General features: G+C 46.0%; 1 protein-coding gene and 1 non-coding gene across 3 annotated transcripts in view; both read right to left on the bottom strand.

Moving 5' to 3' along the window:
• The window catches only part of PRKCB (protein kinase C beta), a 359,558-nt gene that overhangs the window by 206,312 nt on the left and 127,112 nt on the right, over positions 1-26,134 (bottom strand). The gene's annotated exons all lie outside the window — the stretch shown is intronic.
• LOC122702379 lies at positions 11,825-11,931 on the bottom strand. Its single transcript, XR_006343239.1, has one exon. It is a non-coding gene; the product is annotated as a U6 spliceosomal RNA (small nuclear RNA).

Here is a 26,134-nt window from a genome sequence, read left to right as displayed (position 1 = left end):
GGTGAGCGTGGGGGAACAAGTTCTAAGAGACCGAGATGAGAAAAAGACTATAAAATTGCAACATGCTAAGATCTTTGTCTTATTCCTCAAGAGTTAATAGGTATGGAGAAACTGCATTTAGGACATTGTAAGTTTAAATAATGTGCTAACAAGAATAACTTGCAGACTACCAAAAGAAAAAAACTGGACAGAGAAAACTTAGTCCAACTACACGTCAAAAGGCCTTCCCATATGATCCAAATTCCTATCAATACCATTCTTTTCTCTTTACTTTTATCTGGCATCATATGCACTTTAAACTTTCATCGATTTGTAATTTTTTTTTTTTTGTATCTGAAATGACATGGGAATTTAACTTGCCATTTTTTTCCCAAATAGGTAATCAATTGTGCCAGCATCTTTTATTGAATAATTCATCCCCTCATCACTGATTTCAAATGCCAACCTAATTATGTACTAAATAATTATATACACTGAGGTCTGTCTTTGGGCCTGCAGTTTTGTTCCACTGATCTGTCTTATAATAAAGCAATACGGGATTTAATTATAGTAGCTTTATAATATGTTATATCTTGGCAGGGCAAGTCCTCTCTCATTATCCTTATTTTCAATATTCTCTTGGCAACCATTGCAAGTTCCAAGTGAACTATAGAATCAGTTTATTAAGCTTTTAAAAATACCAATGGAATTTTTATTGGAATTGTATTTAGTCAGCTCCCTACCCTCACCCCCAGAAAAAAATTTATTGGGTCTTTGATAATTGACACTTTCATAACAATGAGTACTTCTATCAGGAATAGAGTGCCCCCTTGTTAAAATTTTATTTTTATGTCTCCCAGTAAAGTATTTAATGTTTTCTATGCGTGTGTGTGTGCTAAGTTGCTTTGGTCGTGTCCGATTCTTTGCAACCCCATGGATTCTGTAGCTCTTCAGGCTCCTCTGTCTATGGAATTCTCCATGCAAGAATACTAGAGTGGGTTGCCATGACCTCCAGGGGATCTTCCCAATCCAGGGATGAAACCCATGTCTCTTATGTCTCCTGCATTGGCAGCTGGGTTCTTTACCACTAGCGCCACCTGGGAAATCCAATTTTCTCTATAGTTCTACATATATCTAACTTAGTATTATCTGAGAAGTCCTACTTCTCTGCTATTGTGATTTTGACATCTTTTCCATTTTGTTTGCCAAGTGGTTATCATTTACAAATAGGAAAGCAATAAATTTTGCCAAGTGGTTATCATTTACAAATAGGAAAGCAATACTTATTTTCTAAGTATTTCTAAAATTCATGAGAGTTGCTGTGGGATTTCAGTTGCTTCCTTTGAGTTTTCCAGGTAGAGAATCATATTATCCCCAGTAATAACATTTTTCTTTCCTCCTCCCTGATAGATATGCCTCTGGTGTTTCCCTTTATATGTCCATATGTAAAATTTCCAGAACAATGTGGAATAAAAGGGATGACGAGCAAAGAGTCCTGTCCCGCTTGGAGCTTTTACCAGCTTCGTTTCTCCCTCACGCTCTTCTCAAACTAAGTTTGGGAATTTATATTTTCCTTTGGAATTATCCACAGTGTTCTTCTCCGTGTGTTTCAACTGCATCATCTTATCTGAGATGGTGCCATGCCCTTTCTTAAGCTTTCCTCTATCATATTGTTGAGGAGTCTCTCTTTTTATTTTTTTCAGACGTTTATCTTCCTTAGTGTTCATTTTATTATTCTTTCATTTTAAAGAAGCAAATGATGAATACATTTCTCAATTTTACTTTTTCTTACTTGATTGTTAGTTTCACTTTTACTTGTCCTACTTATTTTATTTGTACTTGTTCTTGTATTATTTATCGGGTTGCAAGTATGCATTCTGGAGTCAGATGGCCAGGTTTTGATGCTGTTTTCATCATTTGCAAACTATAATGTTTGGGCACATTATCTTATCTGCCCGTACTTCAGTTTTCTTTCTGAAAAATGATGGTGATAATTGTAATAATATTCATACCACAGCAGTGTTGTCAGAATTAAATGAGATAATCCATGCTCAGAACTGAGGCTAACATACCATGAGTATGCAACAAATGTCTCCTGCTGTTATTCATTATTCATTTTAAAGCTTCTTGAACTGACTGCTCAGTTAATTTCTTCCCTTCCTTCTTCATTAAAAGTTTAACATCTTAAGGCTAAAAACTTTCAAGCACAGCTTTGGCCACATCCTATGTTTTATACTGCCACCGTTGTTGTAAGTTTCTAATTGGCCTGTTACTGAAGTTTTCACTTCTCCCTTAACCCAGAAATGTTTAGGAAAGTTCCTCTCCCCCCAGCACACCACTGATAAGCAATTACTTTAGTCTAGAGCCCTTCTTCAGAATATCTAAAATATCAGTTATGATCTTATCCATCCTTACTCTCTTTGAGGGAAGCTCATCTCTCACTTCCTAGTGTCTACCACATGTCCTGGCACATATTGATTAAATAAATATTCAGTAAATGAATCAACAAAGAATGGGCATTATCAGTCACACAAAAAGAAGAAAACCCAATCAACTTAATGCTAGCTATAGCTCCTGGCTGGCCTTCCACATTCTACCACCATGGTCAAGGGTAGGACTACATCAGTCATTGACAAGGTCTCTCCTGGCAGCCTTCCAATTAGCCATGAAAATAAACAATCTACCTCCACCTGGGTGGACTCAGTATGCCAAGGGTCTTGGCTATACCCCAGCATGCTCTACAGAGAAGCTGGGAACAGGCTGGGAAGTTGATGAGCTTCTAGTGCAGGCATTTACTTTACATAGCGTGTTTCTGAAAAGTTCTGCAAATCAAATTTCCCATTAACTAAAACACTTCAAAGAAAAGGAGTAGGGCTTAGGCTATTTAAAGAAACAAACTAAATCCTTTTGTGATACAAATAAACACCCCCTCATTTCTATTTGGCAAATTCAGGGTAAGATTAGCTTTTCTTAAATAAGAGCCAGCATTCACAGAAACTGCTGAAACACGTACCAGGTCTTGCTTTCAAACAGGTACCTGGTAAGAACCAAGAATTCCTAGATACTTCATGGTTTATGCAACAACTCCATGACCCGTAGAGGTTAGAAGCCTGCAGCCTATAGCCTTCTGAATCTAACTAGTAGTCATGCTTTATTAGGACTACATGATGCAGTCTCAAACCCAAATGTATATGGACCAGATGAGCTCTGCAAATGTCTGAGTGTCAGGTGGGAGAATGCATGCAAGACCTATTTTAAAAGGGGAAACTGCTGGGCATCCCTGGTGGCTGAGTGGTGAAGAATCCGCCTGCCAATGCAAGAGACAAGAGTTTGATCCCTGGTCTGGGAAGATCCCACGTGCTGCAGGGCAACTAAACCCATACACCTCAGCTCCTGAGCCTGTGCTCTAGAGCCCACGCCCTGCAACAAGAGAAGCCACCGCTCTGAGAAGCCCATGCACCACAGCTAAAGAGTGGCCACCGCTCTCTGCAACCACAGCAAAGTCAGCACAGCAATGAAGACCCAGCAGAGCCATAAATAAATACATTTTTTAGAACAAGGGGCAGGGAACTGCTCCTTGGCTCCTGCAGAGAAAGAGATCAACGTTCCAAGCACCATTTATCTCCAATCCTCCCGTTACATTAAAATCATGAGGGTCATAGGCCTATAGGTAGAATAACGTCTTCCCCCAACCTCCCCAAAGATGTCCACGCCCTAATCCCTGGAACGTGTGAATGGTGGCTCAGACAGTGAAGAATCTGCCTGCAATGCAGGAGACCTGGTTTTGATCCCTGGGTCTGGAAGATCCCCTAGAGAAGGGAATGGCTACCCACTCCAGTATTCTTGCCTGGAGAATTCCATGGACAGAGGAGCCTGGCAGGCTACAGTCCATGGGGTCTCAAAGAGTCAGACATGACTGAGCGAGTAACACTAATACGTCCTGGTGGGTTTAATGCAATTACAAGAGTCCTTTTATAAAAAGAATACTTTTTTCTTTTTTTTTCCTCAAAATTTATTTACTTGGCTGGGCTGAGTCTTAGTTGCAGCATTCAGGATCTTCTATCTTGATTGTGGCATGTGAGATCTTTACGTTTAGCATGTAAACTCTTAGTTGTGGCATGTGGGATCTACTTCCCTGACCAGAGATTGAACACCCAGGCCCCCTGCATTGGGAACATGGAATCTTAGCCACTGGACCCTTATTAGAGGGAGGTATGAGGGTCAGAGTCAGAGAAGGAGGTACAATTACAAAAGCAGAGGCTGGAGTGATGCCACTGCTGGAAACGAACACACGCCAGGAAATGTGGACGGTGTCTAGAAGCTAGAAAAGGCAAGGAACAGACGGTCCCCAGAGGCTCCGGAAGGAATGACGTCCAGCTGACAGCTTGACATCCTGCTGTCTTGATGTTAGCCTCGTGAGACCTATTTTCGGACTTCTGACCTCCAGAGCTATAAGGTAATAAATCTGTTATTTCAAGCCATTAAGTGTGTGGTAATCTGTTATTCCAGCAATAGAAAACTGATATGCCAGCCAAGGATCAGAAACACTTGGATGATCCCAGAAGCAGAAGACTACAGACAAAAGCCCAAGAGACCTCTCTGGAGTATCTGTCCCCAGGAAGCAACGGGACCCAAACTCTGCCTCATACTGCACCCACCCCCAAATGCCCAGCTCTAACCATTGCAATTTATTTGTTGTATCCAGAGGAAACTAGATTAAGTCGTTACAATTTTTCTTTTCTCTCTTTGGAGTCGATCCATCTCTTGTACCCTATTCTCACTAGAGTCTAAAATGGGCAACTGTCATTTTTTGGAAGCAATCTTTGTCCCTGAATCCATACGAACTGGAGGTAGACATTCCAGCACTTGCTGCAGATGTCTGTGTTGGAAGAAGAGACAGAAGGGCCTTCAGCACCTTCCTGAGCTCTCGTCTCTCTCTGGAAGCCCCAGACAGCCATTCCTCAAAAGAGAAATGCACCATCTGCAAGACTTCCAGGCCAGGCCTCTGGATCAGATGAACTTCAGTTTGAACTCCCATTAAAAAAAAAAAATTTTTTTTAATTTACTTATTTGGCTGTGTGAGGTCTTGGCTGCAGCATGTGGGATCTTCACGATGTCATGCAGGATCTTTTGTTGTGATGCACAGACTCTATAGTTGTGGTGTTCGGGCTCTGGCACGCACAGTCTCAGCAGTTGCAACTCGCAGGCTTAGTTGCTCCATGGCATGGGGGATCTTAGTTCCCTGACCAGGGATCGAACCCATGACCTCTGCATTACAAGGTGCGTTCTTAACCACTGGACCACCAAGGAAGTCCCCTGAACCACTATTTTATGACCCACAAGCTGAAGGACATCAGCCCAGTTACTATGCCTCTCTGAGCCCCCATCTCCTCCAAATGGGAAAGATAGCATTATCTACTCTTAGAAAGTTGTTGTGAAGGTCAAACGAGACACACACCCAAAGTTCTTGGTGGAAAGGGGCATTTGAGGTGGAGGCATCAGTGTGCAAATGTTGCTTTGCAATGGGTGTGCAGGATCCCTCTTTCCTCCCGGGTCAAAGACAACTCACAGGCATGAAATTCTGCCCAGTGTCCAAGATGAGGTGGTGCTCCCTCACATGCTTTCTGGAACCGTCTCCATGATCAAAGGCAGACAGGCCTGGTCACCACCTCCACAGAGCCTCCTTAGCACTCAGAAGCATGACTCACAAGACCATGGACTTGAGTTGGCAAAGGACTTTCACACCCATGGTTATTACAGCTTAGCCCCATCACAGCCCCAGGGGGAAGGTGTTTTGATCTGTGCTTTAACAACAGGGATGCTGATGCTCAGAGAGGAATGACTCGCCCAAGGGCATCCAGCTAGTCAGTGGCCACGCTTATATTTGAAACCACGTTTGTCTTCCTCTAGAGCCCACACACTCTCAGCTCATACATACAGCGTGGCTGCATTTGTGTTTGTCACTCATCTCACTGTTCCAGAAGAAATCCTCCCCCGCTTTCCTCACCCCAGCCATCCAGTCAGTTGTTAAATCCTACTGATTCTTCCTTCGCAACATCTTTTATACCATATCCTCCTGTACACTCCCCGCTGATTCCACCCTAACTGCCCTCAGTAACTCAGAAATGGAATTTTGCAATGACGCCTTAACTGGTTTCCCCCGAAACTGATAAGCCTGACTTGATGTCTCATCTCTATGAGCCAAAGCTTCCATAATCACAGAGGAGATAAGGTCATCAGTGTTATGTGATTGCTATGAAATCTAAATGAAACATCGTGTATCAATGTACAACATCAGGGCACAAAGGAAGTTCTCAGTGAAGGTTTATTTACTTCCTTCCAGGTTAGAGAGGCTTACAGTCTGAACTCTGCAGCCAAGCTGCCTGGACACGACACCAGGCCACACTATTTATTCGCTCTATGACCATAAGTTCATTGACCTTGTTGTGTCTTGTTTTCCTAGCCTATAAAATAGAAAAAATAATAGTGCTTTTCTTACAGAGTTGTTGTGAGGGTTAAATGAGATCATGTGAGGACAAAGTAAGTGCCTAACATATACTAAACACCATTAATTATTATTTCTGCCTACTTCCCTCACCCCATACAGCCTCCATACTCCTGAAAAATTCATCTTCTGAAAACTCAGCTTGATACTATCTCCCTGCTCCAACACATTCACTGGCTGCTTATCGTCTAAAGTTGCACTGTCCAACATGGTAGCCACAGGTGATGTGGGGTTATGCCAATTTAAATTAATTAAATGAAATTTAAAATTCAGTTCTTGGGACCTCCTTGGTGGTCAAGTGGGTGGCTAAGACTCCGTGCTCCCAAAGGAGTGGGCCTGGGTTTGATCCCTGGTCAGGGAACTAGATCCTACATGCTGCAACTAAAGACTCTGCATGCCACAATGAGGATCAAAGATCCAGTATGCCCCAACTAACACCTGGCACAGTCAAATAAATAAACATATGTTTCTAAAAAATAAAGTGAACAATCCATTGTTTAAAAAATACTTCAGCTTTTCATTCACACTAACCACATTTCAAGTGCTTACCAGTCACATGTGGCTAGAAGCTACAGTACTGGACACTCACTGTAGAAAGTATTACTGGACAGCACTGGCCTAAAGAATAAAGTTCAAATGCGACAGGCTGGCATCCATTCACAATGAAACCACCGTCCAACTCTACTCTTACCTCCTCTCACTCCACTGCCCCACATTCCTGCCAGGCTGGATGACTGTCCTTTTCTATATTTCACTCATTCTCCACTGTGCAAATCTGTTCCATAAATACATCACTACCAACAGCCCATCCCCTGATGGCCACGAGGAAATTTAAAGGCAGAGAGCTTAGTTCTCCAACCAGCAGACCGAAGGCCAGATTGGAGTAGAAATGATATGCTCCACAGGATAATTCAGCTTGGGAGCCCTAGGGGACAGGTAATGGTTGGATCATCCCACCTACTTCACTGGGCTTCCCAGTGAGCTCCCCATTGGGCTTACTCAGCAGTAAGGTGTCCATCTGCCAATGCAAGAGACACAGGTTTGATCCCTGCGTCAGGAAGAACCCCTGGAGGAGGGCATGGCAACCCACTCCAGTATTCTTGCCTAGGAACACCCACGGATGGAGGAGCCTGTCAAGCTACAGTCCATAGGGTCACAAACAGTCAGACATAACTGAAGGGACTTGGCCCACATGCACCTACTTTATTGCAAGGGTTATAAACTTAAAACCCTACAGACGCCAGGCTATGTGACTGAGTGAAGCCAGTCTGGTGTAATACAGCAGAGAAGGGCAGCTGGGATGAACTGGACAGCACATGCCCATCCCTGGGATACTCAACTCTGTCCAGCAATGGCCCTGGGAGCACTGGTCCAGTGTTGCCAGATGGGATTTTTTGAAAACTCCATGCTAACCATCCAGAGACATCTGAGTCCTGCCAGTTCACAATCTCTGTTTTAGCTAGTCTTCCTGATTCGATTATCACCTTGGTTACACATTATCTCTGAGCTCAAATATTCCCAACCACAGAATGGGGACAAGATCAACTACTGGTTCGATCCCTGGATCAGGAAGATTGCCTGGAGGAGGGAATGGCAACCCACTCCAATATTCTTGCCTGGAGAATCCCATGGACAGAGGAGCCTGGCAGGCTACCGTCCATGGGGTCGCAAAGAGGCAGACACGACTAAGCGACTGACACTTTCACTTTCACTTCGATGTATAGTCATGAGGATGAGACCAGATTCCTGTGCTTGGCACATCAGATACCCCGTATCTGATTCTTAATAAAAACATGAATGAGTACATTGACAATGAATGAATAAATGAATGACTGGGCTTTTGGTCACCTCTCTCACTCAAGAAGTCACTCTCAACAGCTGAGTCAAGAGGAAGGCAGCTGTGGCTGGGGTGGTGGGTGGTTTGTGCACGTCTGTGGGCACGTCTGGTCCCAGCACAGTCAAGCTGCGTGAGCTCAGAGTCATCTCCCAGGCCTGCCTGGCCGGCCTTGGGTGCGCAGTTAGGATTTCTTTTTTAAACTGTTTTTCATGCTTAAGGCTTAACATTCGAACATTACTGATGAGCATACGTTTGAGAGTCAAGGCTCTACCCCATTACCAGAGGGAACTACTCTTTCTCATTTCTTATCTGTCTTCTAGTGATATTCTCTGCAAGTGTGTGAGCACAGATGAGTCCCTGCCTAAATGTGGAGTATAATTCTCTACTTCCTCTTTGGTTTCATCTATGCCCCTTTAGTTTCATCCATACGATTATAAGACTACACCCTTGGTTCTCAGCCCGGGCTGCACGCTCAGCCACTTGGAGCTTTCAAAACAAAACAGGGCTCAAGTTCCACCTCCAGAGATTCTGGTTTATTGGGAGGAAGACTGGAGAAGCTGGGAGGGCTTCCCAGGTGGCCCTAGTGGTAACAAATCCACCTGCCAATGCAAGAGACGCAGGTTCAATCCCTGGGTCGGGAAGATCCCCTGGTGGAGGAAATGGCAACCCACTCCAGTATTCTTGCCTGGAGAATTCCATGGACAGAGGAGCCTGGTGGGCTCCGTGGGGAGTCCATGGGGTTGCAAAGAGTCAGACACGACTAAATGACTGAGCACACACAGAGAGGCTAGGAACAGGTTATTCCAATGGTGCAGAGCATTGCTGATCTGCATGCTCTCCTCATGCTTTTTCCCAAACTAACACATCTGGAGGCCTATGCCATCTCAACATGTAGACAGTGACCTCATCCTGTCTCCACAACTGCATCTTACTCCATCATATGGGCTGCCGACCATTTACCCAGCGTTAAAGGGAATTCACAGAGTTCTAATGATGGTGATTTCCTCCCATAAGAGATGGAAGCAAGAGCAAACGTCATTTCTTTAGCAGCAGCCTGGCACTACACAGCAAGAGCCTTGCAAGGGTCAGCAATTGCAGGAAAGGAATGCTTTCGTTCACAACATTACCAGACTTATTTAACTAAGCCAGACAAAGCAGTGGAGCCAACAAGAGGTAAAGGATAGGACTCAGAAGTAAACAAACCTATGAGAAGAAAGTCCCCCCTCCCCCACTGCTACCACCTTCTGCTATAACCCTGGGGAGAAGGCACCTGGGCAGGACAACTGCTGGGAATATCCTGCTTGTTTGGATAACAAATGGAGACTGCTCTTGACCCCATGGCCTCCCAGCTTTGATCATGCCTCAAAGGCGGGGGCAGCAAGGTAAAAAAGCCATGGCCTAAGAGGAAACATCAACATCCCTTGTTCACCAGACACATCCCGCCCTAGAGCTCTCACATCAGGAGGACCAGGAGAAGAGCTCGTCCCGAAACCAAGTGTGGTGAACATGCCCAACCAGCATCCATCCTCTCTGCTTCTATTTGGGGTATCAGACCCCCAGTTTCCATGAGCTGGCTAAGGATGCCCTCCCCTCTCCTGGATGCCAGGGGGACCCAGGACCCCAGCCACAGTGTGGATTCAGGGATGGGCATGTGTCTCAGCCACCCAGTGAGAATCAGCTTTAGGACTCTTGCTAGAATTTTTAGGAAAAAGGATTTATTTTCCAGGAGTACTGCTAAGTTGGGTGGGGAGTAAGTCTGCATCTGCCATCTTTGGGCTTCCCAGGTGGCTCAGTGGGTAAAGAATCCACCTGCAATGCAGGAGACATAGGCAGATGTGAGTTCGATCCCCGGGTCAGGAAGATCTCCTGGAGGAGGGCATGGCAACCCACTCCAATATTCCTGCCTGGAGAATCCCTATGGACAGAGGAGCCTGGCTAGCTACAGTCCACAGGATCACAAAGAGTCAGACACGACTGGAGCAACGGAGCTCACATGTATGCATACTGCCATCTTTATTACCACAAAGGAAAAGCTTTTCTAAGAATGAAGCCAACAAGGAGAAAAACAGAGCCAAGAGATATCTGATAACCACACAGGAGCACCTGGATCCAACCACGCCTGAAGGGAGAACCCCTCGACTTTTTTGTACATGTCAACAAATCCCTCTTTGTCTAAACCAACTTGAATTGGGTTTGTGGTTCTTGAGATCAAGAACTTACGACTAATAAACCAAGGATGAGAAGTTGGAGGGTGGACAGTGAGGGCCCCTCTTTCCTCCTGTGTTTCATGTGTTCCTGTAGATATATCTCTTTTCCTTTTTATTTAGGGAGTTGATATTAAGAACACGCAGGTGGATCAGTCCATGTTGGTGAACTGAGGAAAGCTGTGATACAGGGTTTCATCCTCCCCTTATCCTCTAAATAGTGTTAGTTGCTCAGTCATGTCCGATACTTTACAATCCCATGAACTGTAGCCCGTAAGACACCTCTGTCCATAGGATTTTCCAGGATACTGGAGTGGGTTGCCATGCCCTCCTCCAGGAGATCTTCCCGACCCGGGGGTCGAACTCATGTCTGCTTGTGTCTCCTGCATTGCAGGCAGATTCTTTACCCACTGAGCCATCACGGAAGCCCATTATCCTCTAAATACTGCAGTCCTACAAGGATGGCTGCACTTAGAAGCTTGCTCAGGTAAGAGAAAGTGCTGGAAGGTATAAGATTTGACAGGTCTCCTGTATCCACAGATGCCAGTTACTTGGGCTTCTTTTTAGTAAGTGCCTGTAGGATGGCCACACCCACCTCACTGATGCAACAGAGATTTACACCATCTGTCTACTACCAGCTCCTAGCCTTGCTCACGAAGGAGGGGCCATATAGCCACAAGGCCAAGTCTTTTCTTGACTGTCATGTCAAGAAATAACATGAGTCTTATCTGCCAAACTGAGCCTCCAGAGCTAGTGGCTTGAAGCCCAGAGATAAATTCATGTCAATCCCAGTCCCCATACTTACTCTAAAAAGCAAACAGAGAAACTTAATCCTCTAGCAGGCAAAACAGTAGCAACAGCTCTGCAAGAAGGCAGGGCCTGTTATGGGAACATCACAATATCATCCAATCCAAGGCGGGGCTGTGGAGTTTACAGTGGGCATCTGTGGGTTTTGCCTGCACAGTAGCCACTCTCCCTTATGGTAAAAGTGGCATCTTGACTTTCCTTTGGGAAACCAGCCTGGCTCCATGATGTCTAGTCTTGGTGGTGCTGTCAATCAAGGTGCCCAGCTCTCCCCGTGGCCAGGAGTGGCATGTGACCCCAAATCAGCCAATCACACTCGTTCTCCTGGGAATTTGATTCTTGAATCAGTAGTACTGCCATAAGAAGGTGGCCCCTGAGTTCCTGCCACCTAGAGCCAAGAGCCACTCTGGACCCTGTTCTTTCTAAAGCCTGGCTGTGACATGAATGTAGAACTCCATACCCTTCCACTTGGTTTTGTTTTTTTTTTTTCTTTTAAAAAATATGGAACGCTTCACGAATTTGCGTGTCATCCTTGCGCAGGGGCCATGCTAATCTTCTCTGTATCGTTCCAATTTTAGTATATGTGCTGCCGAAGCGAGCACTCCACTTGGTTTTTAAGACACCTACATTCAATTGTTGCTTACAAAGAACCAAAAAACTCTGGCCAATTCAAAGACATCTGACCCCACCTCTTTCTGCAATGTCCCTGGGCTTCCCATTTCATTGCAGGACAAGGAGCGCTCCACCTCCTAAGGACAACTCTGATACTAGAAAGTCCTTTAGACTGCACAGAACTCTGCTTCCCTGTAACCTCCCCATCCTGCCCTCAGGGCATCTCCTACCTCTCCCTGGCTCCTCCTCCTGTCCCCCCGCCTGCCGTTAAGCTACTGGAATTCCTCAAAGCTCTCTCCCAGGTACTGGTCTATTCCCTGTGAACACTCTCCCCGCAGGCCACCTTGTCAGTCTACAAACTTCATAACTTTGTTCTTGCTGGTGGCTCCCAATTGAACCTCTCAGTCCAGAGCCCTCCCCTCCTTGCTAAGTACCACCATTTGGATCTCAAACTGAAAATGCTCCAAACCAAATCCTTGTTCTTCTGCCTCATTTCCTGTTGTTTGTTTTTTTATAAAACAATTTATTAAACATGATGGAATATGTACTTTAGAGGAAATGACAACTACATCCTAAAGTCTTAGAAAAATATGTAGTAGCCAATTTTTAAAATTAATAGCAGTTACATTCCTTCTCCTTCACCCTGTTACTAGACAAGTTTGAATTCATATAAAGTAAGATATCCATAGAGACGAATTTTTCCCAAGCATACTGATATATTTTTCTTTACAACTTTAGCATAGGTAACAGTGAAGCTATATATATCCAAAAAACTAAGTCCCTTGTCTCCATCCCCACTTTTTATTTATGCTTTCCCGACTCTACAAAAGGGATCTGAATATTCAAATGTGTGCATGTTCAGTCACGTCCGACTCTTTGGGACCCCAAGGACTGTAGGCCACCAGGCTCCTTTGTCCACAGGATTCTGCAGGCAAGAATACTGGAGTAGGTTGTCATTTCCTTCTCCAGGAGATCTTTACAACCCAGGGGAAAAACTGCATCTCTTGAGTCTCCTGCATTGACAGGCAGATTCTTTACCACTGTGTCACCTGGAAAGCTGAACATTCAACTAACAGTATCCTACCTCATCAAAGATCTGGGGGAAGTAAAGAGGGAATTTTAGGAAAATGCTTGGTTTTTCAACTACTTTAGTCTCCATTTGCGTCCACCTTGTATCAGTTCCACACTAGAAACAAGTGTGTTGAGGAAACACACTGCTCTATTTCAGGGGTACATTTGTAGTTCTTTACATTAGACACTTATAGCACTTCACCTCTGAACCCAACCTTAGAGAATTAACTAAACAGGATTTCCCCAGTGGTCCAGTGGCTAAGATTCCACATCCCAGTACAGGAGGCCCTGGTTCAATCTTTGGTAGGGGAACTAGATCCCACATGCTTAAGAATTCTCATGGTGCAACGAAGACCCAGCGCACCCAAACAAATAATAAAGATTTTAAAAAGAATTAGCTAAAGGTTATAAAATCAAGGTTTTTCAAATTTTCAGAAGTTCATCAGTGTTCACAGAAAAAAAAATTATGTTGATACTATCTGAATGTAGTGTTTGTATTTTTGACACAGCGGGAAAATAATCAAGAGCTTTGGTTAGAATTTAAATGCTACTTAAACTTCTGCCTTACTTCTGATGTTTCCTCTCACTCACCCTAGGAGCCACCCTTGACTCCCCTCAGCATCACTACTCACTTCCGGTCACCAATTCTGCCCAATCTGACCCCAAATTATCACTCAAAACCAGCCTACTTCCCTCCGTGAAAAAAACAGCCCCTGTCTATGTTCTCTGAAGCCGGCATCGTTTTTCTCTGATGTCTGTCATCCTTCAGATCGCACGTGAAATGTCATTTCCTCAGAGTCTTCCTGACCTGCTAGCCTAGGTTTAATCTGCTTACTGTACAATCCCGTTTGAAACTTTCTAAGCCACTTTATTCTTTTCAATAATAAAATGAGGATTAGAAAGAGTACCTACTCAAAGACTACTGGTAGATTAAATGGAACAACATATTAAAAACTCGAACAGAAAAATTAAGCCTTAGTGCCTGGCACATAGTAGGTTCATAATAAATAAATATTAGTGACTGCCATTGTCATTGTTATCATCACTATTAATAATAATACCTTTCCCTCCCAGACTAACTCCATTCAAGCAGAGAAACCACATGCTTTATTCACCTCTGCACTCCTAGTATGGGCTCATGAAAAAAGCTCAATAATATTTAACTGACTGATTGGTTAAGATTTGAAGCCAAAGACCATGCCCCCATTCCACCCATTTCCCCAATCTGTCTCCTTCAGCAGACCAAACATTTCCATTTCCTTCCAGTATATTTGGGATATAGGACACAAGCTTCTCACCATCACTCTAGGTGCCTGAGACAAGTAAAGTCATAACAAAAATGCCACAGGATGGAGACTTTCCACTTGCTTTCCTTTTTATTTGAATAAGACCACTGAGGGTGGAAAATCTAAGTACAGAAAAAAACTGGAAGAAAACACATTACATGTGAAATGTTGGTGGTGGGAGTGATCTCTGGCTGTAAGGACTTTGAGGTCTTGATCTTCTTTTTATAATACTTTATTTCCCTAATATGTTTAAATGATAAAGCAAATGCAGAATTTAATCAACTTCATGAGGTTAGGGGCTTTTTCACTAGACAAAGAATTAAGCAAACTTATATCGAAGCTTAAATTATCACACAGAAATACATTTCCACTCATTTAAGTCCAATACCATGAAGCAAGAAATTACGGCCCTCAAATTTTCCCTCCCTTATCATGTCTTGTTGGGTCACTAAATAGTATCCAACTCTTTGCAACCCCATGGACTGTAGCCCACCAGGCTCCTCTGTCCATGGGATTTCCCAGGCAAGAATACCGGAGTGAGTGGCCATTTCCTTCATCAGGAGATCTTCCTCACCCAGGGATCAAACCCAGGTCTCCAGAATTGGCAGATGGATTCTTTACCACTGAGCCACCAGGGAAGCCCTATACACCAGCAACAAACATTTAAAAAATAAGTTACACAATAGTATCATTATACCTAGGGATACATCTAAAGAACTGTGTGAAATAAATCTGCACAGAAACTGTAAAATATTGGGAGAAATTAATCTATATATACCATGTTCATGGATCAAAGGCTCAGTATTGTAAAGATGTCACTTGTTCTCAAACTGACCTATATATACCATGCAATCTCAGTCAGAATCTTAGTGCATTTTGCATACACATTTGCATTTCACACACATTTGCATACACATTTGCATTTCACACACACATATGCACATGTGTGTGTAAAAATGAATATGCTGGGTCTAATATTTATATAGAAATGCAGAGAACCAAGGATGCCTGAGGAAGAAGAAAGCTTAAGGACTTAGAGCACCATATATCAAGTACTATTATAACTCTGCAATGATGAGACAGCCTGGTATGGTGTAAGGATAGACAAACAGACCAACTGAACAGAAGAGAGAATTCAGAAACAGGTCCATGAATATACATGTTGTTGTTTAGTTGCTAATTCATGTCTGACTCTTTTGCGACCCCAGGACTGTAGCCCACCAGGCTCCTCTGTCCATGGATTTCCCAGGCAAGAATACTGGAGTGGGTTATTTCCTTCTCCAGGGGATCTTTCTGACCCAGGGATCAAACTCGGGTCTCCTGCATTGGCAGGGGAACTGTTTACTGTCTGAGCCACCAGCGATGCCTAGCAGATGTATTACACCCATGTAAACCCACAGTCAGAGACAGAACATCTGAATCATCCCAAAAGTTCCTGTTTACAATTAAACCCCTCACCCCAGACGCTGCCCTTCACAGCCATCTATCTGCTCTCTGTTAGCACAGATTAATGGGACCACACAGTATAAACTATTTTGTGCCTGCCTTCTTTCACTCTGAATAATGTTTTGATTATTAATGATTAATAATGCAGTTGTCAATATCAGTAGTTAGTTCATTTTTATTCCTGAGTAATATTCTCTTACACAGTTATTCCCCAGTTTGTTTATTTGTTCATCTGTTGATTGCTGTTTGGGGGATTTTTTTCCTCCAGCTTCTGGCTATTATGAATAAAACTGCTATAAATATTCATTTGCACGTCTTTGTGTGGGCATATAATTTAACCTATCTTGGTAAATACCTAAGAATGGAACTGCTGTGTCATATAGTAACTTGATGTTTAACTGTATAAGATACCGCCACTTTTTCCAAAATGATTGTACCACTTCAATTTTTAGAATGAAAACAATTCAATACATTATTTTTTAATAGGTTTATAGGTCTCTTGGAGTCTCTGTGGGAAATAGAATTCACTCTAGATATTCAATTAAAACACTAAAAACTGTGGAAAATTGTTACCACAACCTAGGGCTTCAGGTATAATCTAAAGAAACAGGGTAACAAGAGCCCAGTGAGAGCTGAATCAAGGAAGAAGGACCGCCGGCCAGGAGCTGTCACTGCAGGAGGACGGCAGAGATGGAGGGAGGGAGATGAGCGTGGAAAGAACCCCAAACCTCCCGCATCCAGCCCTTTAGCCTCTGGCTTCCACCTCCCATTGGCCCAACTCGGGACAAAGGCTGTCAGCAGGAGAGCCCAGGAGATGCGGCCCACAGAGGTCTACCTCCCCAGGCACAGGGCAGGGGAGAGAAGGGTGGACAATAGCGGCCCTAGAAAAAGGATCACGTGGAGAGTAATTAGACACTGTCTGTGCTCAGAGGAAGGGAGAAGAAGGACAAAGATTTGCAACGCTGCCAGAGGCCAACACTCACAAACCAACGGGACCACACTATCATTACTGCTGTTATTACCACAACTGCAACAACCACCAGCAATCCTGCTAACAGTAACAACAGGACTGTACTGAGCGCTTACCATCTCCCAAGCACGGGCTGAGTGCTTATATGGTTATCTCATGTAACCCTCACGACAGCCATAGAAAGCAGGCCTATGATTATCCCCACTTCACAGACAGAAAAAGGGAGACTTACTAGGCTTGGAAAACCTGCCCAAGCGACTCCAGAGGGGAGGTAAGCCCTAACCACTACTCCATACTGCGTCCCTCCGAGGAGGGCCCAAAGACTCGGGCACCACTGCTCACCCTGGGGTGAGTGGTATGGACAAGGTACTCACCGCCTGAGTCTCCCCATTTGTGGAAGGAGGTCTACTCATCCCCCTGGGACTATCTGAGCACTGAACATAACAGGGCAGTCCCACCAAACTGTTTTGAGTTCCAGGGACCCTGTGACACCAGGATCTCTAACCCCATAAGGGCCGCAACAATTCTTTTCAAATGAAGAAACAGTGGTTCAGAAAGACTCCAGGAATCTTTTTCTTTTTTAATTTATTTTATTTTAATCAGAGGATAATTGCTTTACAACGTTGTGTTGGTGTCTGCCATACAACAAAGCGAATCAGTCATGACTATATGTATATCCCCTTCCTCTTGAAGCTCCCTCCCACCCCCCAACCCACCCCTCTAGGATGTCACAGAGCACGAGAATCTTAAAGCCACTTGCCAAAGACTAAAGAGCTAGTACGAGGCACAGAGGGCTTCCCAGGCAGTGCTTGAGGTAAAGAACCCACCTGCCAATGCAGGAGACATGGGTTCGATCCCTGGGTCAGGAAGATCCCCTGGAGAAGGGCATGGCAACTCACTCCAGTATTCTTGCCTGGAGAATCCCATGGACAGAGGAGCCTGGTGGGCTACAGTTTGTAGGGTTGCAAAGAGTCGGACACGACCAGAGCAACTTAGCATGCGTGCAAGAGGTAAAGAAGGGACTGAAACTCAGGTCTACCTGTCCCCAAAGTCATTCCCTACCCTTCAGGAAAGAACAGGGAGGGTAAATAAAACATGACATTTCTAACACAGTGTGTAAACGGTGAGGGTTTGGCGCCTTCACGCTTAGATGCACGTATTCGCTGCACACCAGGAGACTCCAGTGTGGTTTTGGGCTTTGCATCAGCAGCAAAGCTTTGGGGGCATCGGTGCTCCCGGGCTTCCCTCCATTGCCAGCTGCTTCACCCACAGCGCCCTGTGGCCCGGAGCCTGGAGTTGCCCGGGGCAACCACCCACTCATTCTGGCATCCTTTCCTGATCTTTCGGAGTGTATTTATGGTGGGGGGGGGGAGCGGAATGTCAGCGGGTGTTTCTACCCTTTGGTGCCTTCTTAGAGATGACGTTAGCCTTTGGCACCTCCGCTGATTTCCCAAGAAATCCAACGAGGGCTAAATACAAACGCACAAGCTGCTGCAGTCTGGAAACTCAGCATTCTTGTCATGTCTTAATACCCTGTCATCTGAGCAACACTCATCCTCCATGCACTTTGAAATCTCTTTTGCTTTACATTCTGCCAAAAGGTTCCGATGTTTCCGTACTGGCATTGACATGATGGAGAAAGGAACATGTGAGGCATGAAGGCTTCAAAAATAGCCTGGAACTTTTCAAGGAAGGGGCTCGTAGTGGGATGACAGGCAAGCTATTCTGCATAACAAAGCACCGTGTCCCCAGAGTCAGGCACAAGCCCACCCTCCCCCACGTACACACACACACACCCATCAATCACTCCCTGAAATATCATATCTGTGGGAGGACGAGAGGATTAATGGTATGATCAATGAAGCTCCCGGGAGAGCTGGTGGATGGACTCCATGCAATGGGAAATTCTTTAATGATAACAGGTCAGTTTTGCTTAACGCACAGTAGGTAGGGGTTCCCAGGAGGCACCGGTGGTAATGAACCCATCTGCCAATGCAGGAGACCTAAGAGACTCAGGTTCGATCCCTGGGTCAAGAAGATCCCCTGGAGGAGGGCATAGCAACTCTAGTATTTTTGCCTAGATATCTTCCCATGGACAGAGGAGCCTGCCAAGCTACAGTCTATAGGGTCGCAAACAGTCAAACAGGATTGAAGTGACTTAGCACGCAGGTACTCAACCCACAGTGATGGTGATGGTGATGATGGTGGTGGCGGCGATGACAGAAAAGTAGAGGAGGGAGGAGGAGGGGAAGATAGCAATAGCAGCAATAGCTACTATCTACTGATTGTCCATTATGTTCCAGGCACTGCCTTAAACTCTTTACATTTAATCCTCACAACTCCGATTCAGGAATTACCAACAGCCCCACTTCACAGATGAAAAAAAATGGGCCTTGAGAAGCTAAGAGATCTGACAGCAAGTGACAGTCAGGCTAGAACCTAGACTATCTGGCTCCAGAGTCTTAATTCTTACCTGCTACCTTCCACCTCACATGCTCCCCAAAAGAAGCCATCATCCCAGGCTCCCATTACAGGGGATGGAGGGGAAGATTTCTTCATCCTAAAACTGTATGATGAGACAACACACAGAACACTTCTCTCTGGGCCCTCGGTCCCTAGGAAGGCCTTGTGACCCACAGAGATTCTCAGCACTTACTGGGCAGGCACCCTGAGGGAGTATTTTCACCCCAAGAACACTCCGAGGTGGGCAGCCATATTATCCTCCACTTTCAAAGTTAGGAAAGTGAGGATCAGTGAGCCCGTTTTCCTTGCTTCTCTCCCAGATCCAATCTCCACCTGCCTCTGCCATGACCCAAGCCTTGGGAGGCTGATCCCTACAGAATGAATCATCCAGGCCCCTTGCCTCCTGGTTTCCAGCTGGCCTCAGACAGGTGGAACCAACAGGTGACTGGAGAGGAGGAGAGAGGCTAGGTACCTTCCCCGCTTCCTCCTTGAATTGATGGTACCACCGGGAAGCAGTTATGTCCCTTCAGGACCACCACTGTGCCAACAATCCCTTCTGCCTCAGGCTCCAGGGTCCCCACAAGTTACCTCCACATGTTTCTTCCTCCCGGTTGTCGGTGTTCAGTTGCTAAGTCGTGTCTGACTCCTTGAGACCCCATGGACTGCAGCACACCAGCCTCCTCTGTCCTCCACCATATCCCAGAGTTTGCTCAAATTCATGCCCACTTAATCAGTGATGCTATCTAACCATCTCATCCTCTGTCACCCCCTTCTCCTCTTATCCTCAATCTTTCCCAGCGTCAGGGTCTTTCCCAACCAGTCGGCTAAGGGCATCAGGTGGCCAAAGTATTGGGGCTTCAGCACCAGTCCTTCCAATGAACATTCAAGGTTGATTACCTTTAGGACTGACTGGTTTGATCTCATTGCAGTCCAAGGGATTCTCAAGAGTCTTCTCCAGAGTCTTCCCCACTAGAGGTGTTAAAGAACCCCTTCACTGAAGGCCTCTGGGGGATCTCAGTTTCCTGCTGAGATCCTGACATGTACCATCATAGAGGCAGAAGAACTTGTCCAGAGTTACACAGATAGTAAAAGGCAGATCAGGCTCATTCTAAGCCTAGAGTCCACCATCTCAAGCACTCTGTCACATGGCCTCCACAGAGCAGGGGCCACCAGCTCTAAGACCTACGAAGGTAAGGACAGAAGCTAAATGAGTCAAACAAGTGGGTGAAGTACAACAGCGGGAGGTGGGGGACAGACGCAAACCAGAGAGTCCATGCCCCACTTAGGGCTAACCACCTATAAAAGCTAGCCTCGCAGCACCATGCTCCCCGAACACAAAGCACCTCCATAAGCATGTCTCACATTTTCCCAGGAATTTCACCACTCTCTCCAAACCCTCCCGCTGTTAGGAACCGCTCCTGGTAGCATCTTCAAGTTCTTTCCTCCTCAATCCTATTCCCCATCCTTCCCACACAGGCTTTTAGATCAGTTCTCCACTTTAATAAAGATTCAGGGAACAAACATAATTAATTCTCTGGCTTCAAAGGCTGCTTCCTGGACCCACTGCATTTTCTCCACGTCGCCACGGTCACCTCCCTCTTCCCCCCACGGGTAACTACGGACGCTGCTTCTGTCCTCTTGATACAGGCTGTATGGGGGCTGGGAACAGGAAGGATGAGAGAAGGAATATTCACACTCGCTGCCTGCAGTCTGCAGCATGGCAGCGTCATCTGTGCTGTGGGCAGAAATGCCAAGGGAACCTCCCTGCGGGATGGGGAGGAGACGCCCCCTGCCCCGATGACCTTGACATCAGCCCGGCTGCTGGTGTGCGGAGCAGAGACTCCCCTCCTCCCAAAGCCATCTGGGGAGCACCTCACAGCAGGGGCTGCCAACTGGAGGCCTGGGGATCCCGGTTTGGCCCACATTGGTGGCTCAGACGGTAAAGAATCCGCCTGCCACGCGGGAGACCTGGGTTTGATCCCTGGGTTGGGAAGATTCCCCCGGAGGAGGGCATGGCAACCCACCCCAGTATTCTTGCCTGGGGATGCCCCATGAACAGAGGAGACTGGCAGGCTACAGTGGGCTATAGTTCATGGGGTTACAAAGAGTCAGATATAACTGAATGATGAAGCATAGCACAGTGCTTCACAAAATAATATATAACCACAGCCAGTGCTTAAAACCATTGCCGGCTCATAGTTGTTGTTGGTTTTTAGTTTTTTGAAGTATAACTGATTAACAATGTTGTGTTCATTTCCGCTGTATGGCCAAGTGAGTCAGTTACGTATATTCTCTTTCATATTTTTTTCCATTACAGTTTATCATAGGAGAGTGACAACAGTCCGTGGTGCTCTACAGTAGAACACGCTGTATATGCTAGTTTGCATCTGCTAACCTCAAACTCCCTCATGGTTTTTAAAAAATCCAGATTTCTGGCTTTTCTTTCCAAAAAGCAGAAGTAATGGCAACGGTGGGCCCACATTCTTGTGTGGTGACAAAGCCATTAAACCTGAGTCCGCTAACACGTAAACTGCAAGAGGGCAGAGAGTTCTGTCTGGTTCATTCTCTGTCTCCACACCTAGAACAGTGCTTGGCACATGGAAGATACTCAATAGACAAGTGTTGAAAGCAAGAATAATTGCTCGCCCTCCCAGACCACCTTGGATTCTCCACTTCACAGCAATCCCCACCCAGCTCAACTCGCTCAGTTAAGTTTCCTTCCAGACCCCTGCAGATGACTGAGTATGAGATCGCCCCAACTCACAGCATGGGATTTAAAGCACAGTCCGTGCTCATCGGAAGGAAAAGATTAGGGGACAGGATTATCATCATCCCTTACAGAGTGGGTACAAGGTGCCAATGAAGCAGGCTGAGCACCAAAGAATTGATGTTTTCAAACTGTGGTACCGGAGGAGACTTCTGAGAGTCCCTTGGACTGCAAGGAGATCAAACCAGTCAATTCTAAAGGAAATCAACCCTGAACATTCATTGGAAGGACTGATGCTGAAGCTGAAGCTCCAACCCCTTGGCCACCTGATGTGAAGAGTCAACTCACTGGAAAAGACCTTGATGCTGCGAAAGATTGAAGGCAGAAGAAGGGGGTGACAGAGGATGAGATTGTTGGATGGCATCACCAATTCAACGGACACGAACTTGGGCAAACTCTGGGAGATGGTGAGGGACAGGGAAGCCTGGCGTGCTGCTGTCCATGGGGTTGGGAAGAGTCACACAGTTTGGCGACTGAACAGTGACAACACTAGATGCCAAGCACATATTGGCTCCTTTAATCCTCACAACAGCCATGTGGTAGGTCCTACTATTATACCTGCTGTGCAGGAAAAGAAGGTGAACTCAGGAAGAGAAAGCAACTTAACTGAGATCACACAGCATCAGGCTAGGAAGGCAGGATTCAAATCCAGGCAGGTGAGCCCCAGAGCACATGATCATAACCCTGCAATGAACAGGGAACATCCAGGCCACAGAGATCCCCCTGTGATGTTGAGAAGGGAACATCCAGACCACAGAGACCCCTTGCCTTAGTCATCAGACCCCTAATGAAGCCACTGCCCAGCAGAGATGGAATTCTGGGACTTCACGGCTGGAAGCAGCGATGCTCTGGATTCATTTAATGCATCTTTGACTCAATTCAATGGGGAAGCCACTGTGAGCAGATGTTCTACCAGGAGCCATCTGAGAAGATGTTTAAGGCACACAGTTTCACATGGTCTCTGGCATCTCAGCTGAAGATACCCCCACGGTCCTCTGAGTTTCGCTCTAAGAAAAACATCAAATCACAGATGGTCTTTCCTCAAACCACAGGAGCTGCAGTGGCCAAGAGGGAGATCACTGCAACTTGGCCGACCTACTTGGACCCAAGGGCCTCAGCAGGAGCAAGGAAGCATCCGGTCCAAGAGCACCACAGAGCAGCTGAGGCTAGCAGCTGGAGATGAAGACACGCACAACTAAACAACCATCTGGCTGCAGCAGGGGGTGGCGCGGCCCCGTTCTGCATCTGGGCAGCTTCCAGAGGGGGTGGAGTGGTGGTGGGGAAGGTTCAGGAAACACACAGACGACTCAGCTAAAGCCCCAGCTTACACATCCAGCAGCACGTCCTTCTGACAAGGCAACTCCCCTCTTTGAAGGGCCTCTGTTTTCTCCTCTGTACAATGGAGCTGATCAGATTTTTGTATTTGTTTGTAAAGACATTATAGGGCCCAGTGGTAAAGAACTTGCCTGCCAATGCAGGAGACCTAAGAGATGTGGATTCGATCTCTGGGTCAGGAAGAACCCCTAGAGAAGGTCATGGCAACCCACTCCAGTATTCTTGCCTGGAGAATTCCATGGACAGAGGAGCCTGGCAGGCTACAGTCCATGGGGTCGCAAAGAGTCAGACATGACTGAAGCAACTTATCCTGCACATAAAGTTCATTTACACATTTACTTATCCATTCATTGTTCACCAAACATGCACTAAATGTCTACTGTGTGCTAGGCACTGCCCCAGATATAAGGGTAAATGACAAGTGAGATGGATAAGATCTTTGCCCTCCTGGAAGGTGCTGTATAGAACTACAGTCCCGTTTCCCCATCTCTGAGATGGACAGAATAGTGACTTTGAAAGGTTACCTAGGGAACTAAAGTTATTTTTATATAAGTAAAAAATAGCACACATTTCCTTATCAAGCACAAGGCCAGAGGTCAGGAAACCTTTTCTTCAAGGCTAAGAGAGTAAATCTTTTAGTCTCCACAGGCTCCTCGGTCTCAACCACTACTACTCAAATCTTCCTTGTAGCCCAAACAAGGAGCCACAGACAACATGTGAACTAACAGACACGGCTGTGTGCCCCCAAAATTCTGTTTACAAATTGAGCCAGGAGATCCATGAGCCAAAGTCTACCGACTCTTGCTCTAGACCAGTCCTGCCCAGGAGGACTTCCTGCAATGAGAGAAATGTTCTCTATATGCACTGTCCACTTGGAAGGTGGCTACTGTGACTGACAATATTGTGTCAGCAAAGACATCACTTTGCTGACAAAGGTCCATCTAGTCAAAGCTGTGGTTTTTCCAGTAGTCACATATGGATGTGAGAGTTGGACCATCAAGAGGGCTGAGCACCGAAGAATTGATGCTTTCAAACTGTGATGCTGGAGAAGACTCTTGAGAGTAACTTGGACTGCAAGGAGGTCAAACCAGTCAATCCTAAAGGAAATCAACCCTGAATATTCATTGGAAGGACTGAGACTGAAGCTCAAGCTGAAGCTCCCATACTTTGGCCACCTGATGCAAAGAGCCGACTCATGGAAAAGACCCTGATGCTGGGAAAGACTGAGGGCAGGAGGAGAAGGGGACGACAGAGGATGAGATGGTTGGATGGCATCACCGACTCAATGGACATGGGTTTGGGTAAACTCCGGGAGATAGTGAAGGACAGGGAAGCCTGGCGTGCTGCAGTCCACGGGGTCTCAAAGAGTCGGACACGACTTAGTGACTGAACAACAACAATTGTGACTGAGAAACTGGATTTTTTCATTTTAAAGATTTAAGTAACCGCATGTGGCTTGTGGCTACCATAATCCACAGCACAGAGAGACATGCCTTCTAAGGCATTTAATCCTCCTGGCAGCCCTAAAGTCCTCGAAATGTCAGCACGCTGTCACAAGCACACCCTCAATAAACCCTGGAGAGGGTTTACTATAATGACAAGGGTGATGCGGGAAGTTCTCAAACTGAGAGTCAAGTCCAAGGATGACCCATTCCCGTGGCTGGCCAGAGGGAGAAACATCGTGTAGAGATCTACAGCAACTAATTGAGACAAAATGAGTCAAGGGGACCTCCTCACGCTGCCACCCCAGGGAACCCTTGGAAGTCCTCGGAAACATACCCCTCACCAACCTTAATGAGCCTCTTCCCCAGGAGGGGCAAGGCCACCCTCCTTAGATCAAACAGGCCAACAAGTGCTGGTGACACTCCACCAACCTGGACACCCCAGCGACATCAGAGAAGACCACCTCCCATCAGAAGGGCAGGGGCCTCCACCCCCTAAATGAGACTCCCCCGGCCCCCGTCAAGGAGAGTAACGAGACGGCTGCTGCTCACTGATGTGCCGCAAAGCAGGCATCCCAGCCTCTCCCTCTCTGCCCTGAATTTTCAAAATGCAAGTTTCAACTCTCCATGAGCCTGCGAAGTTTCAGTTTCTGCCCCAGGCTAATAAGAGCTGCCACTTGTTGAGAGTATATTATGTCCTCAGCACTGTTCCTGCTGCTGAGTCGCTTCAGTCCTGTCTGACTCTTCGCTACCCTTTAGCCCACCAGGCTCCTCTGTCCATGGGATTCTCCAGGCAAGAATATTGGAGGGGTTGCCATGCCCTCCTCCAGGGATATTTCCAACCCAGGGATCGAACCCGGGTATCTTATGTTCCCCTGCACTGACAAGTGGGTTCTTTACCACTAGCACCACCTGGAAGCCCACGGAGACACTGGAAGTGCCTAAAATTGAGTAATCAAAAAAAAAAAAGAAGAAGAAGAAAAATCAGTGAATGAGAAAGAAAAGGAGGCAGCAGAGGAAGAAAGAGAATCATACCAGGCGTCACAGAAACTGCAAAGGGGAAGAATTTTAAGAAGGGACAGCCATCAGTCATGTCAAATGCCATAGGGAAGATGAAGACATAAAAGGCTATTGAAGTTAGGATCCTGGGCCACGGTTTGGGACACCCCAGAAGCAGATCCTAAGATGCTGCCTGAAGGACAAGCAGTTCCTCTGAGAAGTGATTCCCGGGAGTACCAGTACGGAGTGGGGAAGTGAGACGGGGAGGGAAGGTCGCCTAAAAAGGATGCGTTTTCAAGCTCGTTACCACTTTGGGCAACTAGATCCTCGTCCTGCTGGGGAACTCTAGGAATCACAAGCCTCAGAAGTATTTCTCCCTCAGGCTCATCAGTTACTGTTGGGAACTGCTCCTGG

The sequence above is a fragment of the Cervus elaphus genome, chromosome 10 (genome assembly GCF_910594005.1).
Source record: "Cervus elaphus chromosome 10, mCerEla1.1, whole genome shotgun sequence".
NCBI classification, from domain to species: Eukaryota; Metazoa; Chordata; class Mammalia; order Artiodactyla; family Cervidae; genus Cervus; species Cervus elaphus.
Note: the sequence above shows the minus strand (reverse complement) of the source record. Positions and strands in the feature narration are given on the sequence as shown.